Here is a 7,469-nt window from a genome sequence, read left to right on the forward strand (position 1 = left end):
TTCCTTGTTGGAGCTCTTGTCCTCACGTTCGTCATCCTCATCGGAGGAGTACTCTTCTCGAATGATGAAGGCTCTAGGCTTCTTGGTGAAGGAGACCTTGTCGTCATCGGACTTGGGGAGAACTTGGAGAATCCTTTGGAGAGTGACTTGAACTTTTCCTTGCGGATAAGCCTTCCACCATGATCTTCTCTTCTCTCAAACATACAATCCGCGACAAAATGATTCTTGTCGCCGCAATTGTAGCATGTTCTTCCCTTTGCCCCTCCCTTGGGCTCTTGGAGAAACTTCTTGGAGAATCACGTGATCTTCTTGGTCTTGTGCTTCGGGACTTGTTTTCCGTCCCAAAATTTCTTGGCGGCGAGAGCCATGTGCTCATGATAATTGATCTTGAGATCATCCGGTCCCCACTCAACGGGATCCTCATCACTTTCACTAGCCTCATGTACCCTCATCTTCAATGCAAGGTTGGGCTTGCGGGAGCTGTGGGCGCGAGCAACAAGATCCTCCGCATTCTTCTTGGAGATGTCCAAAGCGATGACTTCACTAAGAACTTCATCGGATGTCATAGCACGGAAGGAGGCGTTGTGGCGGATGGCCGTCAACTTCACTTCCTCATAAGGGAGGAGAGCGTTGTAGAACTTGCGCTTGATCCAATGGTCATCCACAAACGTTGCTCCAAGATCTTGCATTTGCACGACAAGAGCGATGAGGCGCCGATACATTTCTTCGGGGGACTCTCGTTCATTCATGACGAAGTTTTCGGCCATGTTGTTCACTTCATCAAAACGAGAGCTTTGGATGTTCGCATTTTCGAGGAAGAGCTTATCAAGTTTATCCCATGCTTCCTTGGCGGTCTTGAGCGAGTGGATATGAGCACGATCTTTGGGCGTGATGGCCATGTGAATCATGTTGATGGCGGTGGCGTTGAGTTGGTCATCCACCACTTCTCTTCTTGTCAAGCTCTTTGGGTCCTGTGGTGAATAGCCCTCCTCGATGATACGCCAAAGCTCGGTAGATGCGCTGCGCACATGAGAACGCATTAAGAATTGCCAATTTTCAAAGTTGTTTGACTCAAGTAACGGTGGTGAATCATGCGGCAAGATATGTGGCATAGGTATTGGAACATTTATGGTGTAATCACTTGGTGGTGGCACCTCATGATAACCCCCTAGACGTTCCGCAACCGGTGTCTCATCCTTCCCCTTTGTTGAAGTGCCGGTCTCCCCAAGCCCTTCCTTGGGTTAGCTTTTGGTGGGGGATCCTCGGCACTTGCTTTAGGATCAACGATGGGGTTCGGTTTTTGTGCAACCAACTCCATCATCATCGCCTTTATTTGGTTAACGATGGATGACTCCAATTTCTTGAGGTCATCCAACGTAGCCGTTGTGGTATCGATGGGAGATGATGGAGCGGGTGGCACAAGGGAAGGTGACCCATTCCCATCCGCCTCTTGTCCGGCCATTTCTTAGGCGGTAAATCCTGAGCAAGAAAACCTTGCTCTGATAACACTTGAATGGATCTTAGCGAACAAGAGGGGGGTGAATGGTGCTACGACAAGTTTTAGCCTTTTTCAATTTTAGTGCAACGGAAGATAAAGGTGAGAGCTTTAGCGATAGCGGTGTTCCTACAATGATCCTAGGACATGTGCAACAAGCAAAGGAATCAACAAGATAGTAAGAGTAAGGAGCGAGACAACCGGGGGCGCGGAGACGAGGCGAGGTTTGTTTCCTGCAGTTCCTTCCACAATAGGAAGTACGTCTGCGTTGAGGAGGTGCTAGTCTCACACAAGAGACTAGACGGCCACACCACGAAGGAAGGCCTCACCTTCTTCCTCGAGAGAGCTCCACGAAGGTGCTCCCCTTCTCCACTAAGGCACCGGTCGAGGCGGTGATTCCTTCACAAGGTTGGGGCGAGCTCCACACACAAGGATGCTCCCAACACCCTATGGAGCTAGTACATCACCAAGCTAGCCTCCATAGCTGCACATCTCCAATGTCCCACCATAGGAACCCTACCACCAAGATCCACTAAGGAATAGCTAGTATTGGTGAAATCTCTCTTGGTAGAACTATAGATCGGGGTCTCCTCCACCACTCCTCAAAGTTTGGGCAAGATTGGTTGGATGGTTGGGGAGATCCTCAAGGTTTTGGCTCAGCAACAATGGAGGAGAGAGAGAGGAGAGATAAATGCGAGTTGGGGAAGAAGGAGCCCTTAAATAGGCTCCTCCAAATCCAACCGTTATGTCCAGTTTCCGCCTAAGAGGCACTACCGCTTCTGGGAAGCGGTACTACCGCTCTGAGTTCGAATTCCCCATATCTGGTCCACGTGGACGCAGAGCGGTACTACCGCTCGCGGTACCGCTCGAGGTACCGCAACAGGGTCCAAACCTTACTGGACTCGAAGCGGTACCGGAGCGGTACTGCCGTAACTAGTTACGGTACCTGGGCGGTACCGTGAGCGGTACTACCGCTCCGGGTACTGCAGAGGTACCGCAACTCGTATTTTGGGTCAATCTCAGCGCAGACTCAGAGCGGTACCATGGGCGGTACCTATAGGGGTAGCGGTACTACCGCTACAGGTACCGGTAGTACCGGCCTGGCTAAAACTGGTTTTCTCCCCTTTTTCTCTCCAACCATGTCACCTCGCAATACACACACAAAACCAGAAAACCTATAAACTACGCTTCAGTCTTCGGATCTTGACGTGTCCAGCGAGGTCACCGTGCACTTGCAAATCTAAGAATGATACTCAAGGCACACGGTGAGATTACTCAAGTGTTGTCATCAAACACACAAAACTCGGGTTTTAGATTTTGCTCTTACAATTACCGTAAGCTTAACGATGTCACCATCAAAAACAAATACCCCTTGCCAAAGATAGAAGACATGTTTGACCAGCTGACCGGTGCCAAAGTATTCTCTAAGATTGATCTTAGGACTGGTTACCATCAACTGAAGACTCGTGCGACGGATATTCCTAAGACTTCCTTTACCACTAGATATGGATTGTATGAGTACAATGTCATGTCATTTGGATTGACCAATGCCCCCGCTTATTTCATGAATCTCATGAACAAGATCTTTATGCACTTTTTGGATAAGTTTGTCGTTGTCTTCATCGACGACATCCTTATCTACTCCAAAACCGAGGAAGAACAAGAACAACATTTGGAGGTTATCCTAGAAACCCTTAGGAAGCACAAGTTGTACGCCAAGTTCAGCAAATGTGAGTTTTGGTTGAAGGAAGTAGGATTCCTGGGACACATCTTGTCTGCAGGAGGAATTGCCGTAGATCCCGCTAAAATAAAAACCGTTGAGGAATGGAAAGCCCCAACCGCCCAGACTGAAGTCCGTGCATTTCTCGGATTAGCGGGATATTACCGTAGGTTTGTTGAAGGATTTTCCAGCATCGCAAGACCAATGACTCAACTGTTGAAGAAGGATAAGAAGTTTGACTGGACTGATAAGTGTGAAGAAAGTTTCCATCACCTCAAGCTCATATTAACCACAGCCCCAATTTTGATCATGCCCGATATCACCAAGCCATTTGACGTCTATTATGACGCATCCAAGATTGGTCTTGGATGTGTGTTGATGCAAGAAGGCAAGGTGATATCATACCTGTCAAGACAACTGAAGCAACATGAACAGAACTATCCAACCCATGACTTAGAGTTAGCAGCTGTAGTCTTAGCCTTGAAAGTTTGGCGTCATTACCTCATGGGTAATCGATGCGAGATCTATTCGGATCACAAGAGCCTGAAGTATATTTTCACCCAGAAGGAGCTGAATATGAGACAGCGCAGATGGATAGAGTTAATCAAGGATTATGATATGGAAATTCACTACCACCCCGGCAAGGCCAATGTGGTAGCGGATGCCCTGAGTAGACTGTCGTGTCAGTTGAATTCCATGTTCGCAATAGAACATCCTAGTTTGTATCAAGAGTTTGAACAGTTTAGGCTTGAACTAGTTAGTGAAGGATTCCTAGCCAGCATTGAGCTCCAGCCCACTTTGATGAGTCAGATCAAGGAAGCTCAGAAGGGAAATGCCAGCATTGACGGAATCAAGAGTCAGATAGCTGCAGGAAAGGCATCGGGATTCACCGAAGACTAAGAAGGAGTTCTTTGGTACAACGAACGCCTATGTGTACCGACAGATTCAGAGTTGAAGCAAGTCATTCTGAAGGAAGCCCATGATACCCTGTATTCCATTCACCCTGGAGGAACCAAGATGTACCAAGACCTGAAGGAACAATTTTGGTGGCACGGAATGAAGCGAGAAATTGGAAGCTACATCGCCAAGTGTGACATCTGTCAACGAGTCAAGGCAGAACATCAGCGCCCCGCATGATTGTTGCAGCCATTACAGATTCCTGAATGGAAGTGGGACTTTGTAGGAATGGACTTTATCACGGGATTGCCCAAATCAAGTAGAGGAAATGATTCCATCTGGGTAGTGGTCGATAGATTAACCAAGGTCGCCCATTTCATCCCCGTCAAGACCACATACCAAGGCCCAAAGCTAGCTGAGTTATACATCTCCAGAATAGTCAGCCTGCACGGAACCCCGAAGTCTATAGTGTCCGATAGAGGATCCCAATTCACCTCAAGATTCTGGCAGAAAGTGCATGAAGGACTAGGAACCCGGCTAAATTTCAGCACCGCCTATCACCCGCAGACTGGCGGACAAACCGAGAGAGTCAACCAGATACTTGAAGATATGTTGAGAGCCTGTGTGCTAGAGTATGGATCTAAGTGGGAAGACTGCCTGCCTTACGCAGAATTCTCATACAACAACAGTTATCAAGCCAACTTACAAATGGCCCCCTTTGAAGCCCTGTACGGAAGGAAGTGTCGTACCCCTCTGAATTGGTCGGAAGTCGGAGATAGTCAAGTCTTCGGCCCAGATATTCTCCGTGAAGCCGAAGAGAAGGTTCACAAGATCCGTGAATACCTCAAGACCGCCCTGACCAAGACGAAGAGTTATGCCGACAAGAGACGCCGAGAGATGACCTTCGACATCGGAGATTTTGTGTATCTCAAAGTCTCACCCCTCAAAGGAATGCAGAGATTCCAACTCAGAGGAAAGCTCGCCCCTAGATATGTCGGGCCCTTCAAAGTTCTGAGTCGCCGAGGAGAAGTTTCATATCAGCTGGAACTACCGGAAGAAATGTCTGCTGTGCACAATGTGTTTCACATCTCACTACTTCGGAAGTGCTTAGAAGTGCCGGAGAAGAAGGAGGTGTTCAAGAACATCGATCACAGATCTGTTGATATCAACAAGGACCTGACATACCGTGAAGTGCCTATTCGCATCATTGAAGAAGCTTTCAGGACCACCCACACCAGAAGTATCAAGTTCCTGAAGATTCAATGGAGCAATCATACCGAAGAAGAAGCCACTTGGGAGCGAGAAGAAGATATGAAGAAGGAATTCCCCGATCTCTTTAGTACCTAGTTTTCTTTAAGATCTCGGGACGAGATCTTTTGTAATGGGGAAGGGTTTGTAACATCCCAAATTTCAAATCAATGAGAAAGGTGGTTTACCAAAATTTCAAATTTAGCAACTAACAAAAACTTTAAATGGTGCAGATAGTGTTATGCATAGTATGTGTGCATTTGAGTGATCTTGCCATGATGAGTGTTTGCCAACCTTACCAATGTACTAAAACCTTACACTTGATCCCTTGTGATCACAAATAAAAGCAAGAACAAAAAGAAAAGAATCAAAGTTAGAAAATCACAAAATACCTCACATATGGTTTATGCCATTTTTGCAAATCTTGAACCTAGACCATTTTGGTTTACATCATTGGTTGGAAATGGTTACTAAACACTTAATTATAAACACTTTTGGAATCAAAGAAACTCAAATTAAAATTAAAATAAAATGAAATTCCAACTCACATACACTAGTGGTCACTTGTGACAATTATAGCCTGATGCCTACTTTGAGCCTCTGGTTTGGAAGATTTCTAAACTAAACTATGCCAACTCTTTGCACCTCATCCAAGACAACATCAAGCTGAACAACTTTGCCCGAAACAACCCCTGCAAATTCTTGCTCAAATTCAAATGGTGATCAAGCAAAGTTGCAACCATAAAGCAAAATTAAGATCATATGCAATTTGTGATTTTGCAAACTACTTCAAATTTGACCACCACCACCACTCTACTCCAAATCATATTCAATTCAAACCCACCAAAATTCACTCAAAAATTTCAAAGTGGAGTTCTTGAGGCCATTGTGTCGAACAGGTTGTGTGCATGAATCTGCCTACTCCATACATTGCTTTACCCAATGGACCAAAGCCTCAACTATCAAGCCTATGTCATCTGGAGTACCTCTAGCAACCCCTTGCACGATGCCAGTACTGGAGACGTCATTGTTTGTGCAAAATATGGGAGAACCATGCCATGTCGTGGCATGACATGGCCACACACATACTCTCTCACTCCTGCTCAAATCCAGCATGCCAAACCTTGTCTCTGTATCTCCTCACACTCACCTGAGTATGCTAGACACAGCCCTCGACGATTTCGTGCACCACCTTGGCCAGAAAACGTGACGCCCAGACGTGCCCAGACGCGCACGCGCACGCCAGAGCGCGCACGGCGAGCGCCACGGGCACGCCCAGACACGTCGGCGCTCCGCTCGCCTGCTTCACCCTGTCCTCTTCTCTCTGCGCCACCCACTCCCTCACGTCACCCTCTATGCCAAGGACAAGCTCGCTAACCCGCGGGAACCCTGTGCGCGACGCCACCGTCGACGCCATCCACCACGGGCACGAGGACGCGAGGACGATGACGAGCGCCACAGGCCCTCGTTTTCACCGCAATCACGCCTGGCGTGACCGCCATGACATCGCCCACTCGCTAGCGTCATCGCCAGTCCACCTCCGCCCCTGTAGACACGTCGCCACCGATGACCTCACCGCAGTACCATGGCCTCGCCTCGCCGCTATAAAAGGAGGCCCTCTTGCGATGGATTTCTCACACCACTCCTCCCCTCTCATCTCACTGAGCCTCCTCGACCTCTTTCCCCTCTCCAATCCTCACCGTAGCCACCCAATTTGATCGCCGGAGCCGCGGAGGTGCTGAGAAGCTCGCCGACGATTTCGGCCACCGTTGGAGACGCCACTGCTACCAGCTGCTTCCCCGTCGTCGACAACCTCGCCGCAGCACGTCGCCGACCATCGCCGCGCCGCCGGTGAGCCTCCCACCCCATAGCCTCGCTGCCAGTAGCCGCGCCTCTCGTCGCCGTCGACGATGAACTCGAGCCGTCGGATTCTCTTCTAATCCTGCGGCTCAGGATAGAACTTACCGCTTCGCCCGTTAAGACCCACTGACGAGTGGCTCCCACTGTCAGGCGGCCCGCCGGCGTGCGAGACACGCTAGCTGGGCCGGCCCGTTTGATTTTTCGCCTGTACAGCCCAGTATCGTTTCCCGCCAGCCCAATTAATTCAAA

Source organism: Lolium rigidum, chromosome 7 (genome assembly GCF_022539505.1).
Source record: "Lolium rigidum isolate FL_2022 chromosome 7, APGP_CSIRO_Lrig_0.1, whole genome shotgun sequence".
NCBI classification, from domain to species: domain Eukaryota; kingdom Viridiplantae; phylum Streptophyta; class Magnoliopsida; order Poales; family Poaceae; genus Lolium; species Lolium rigidum.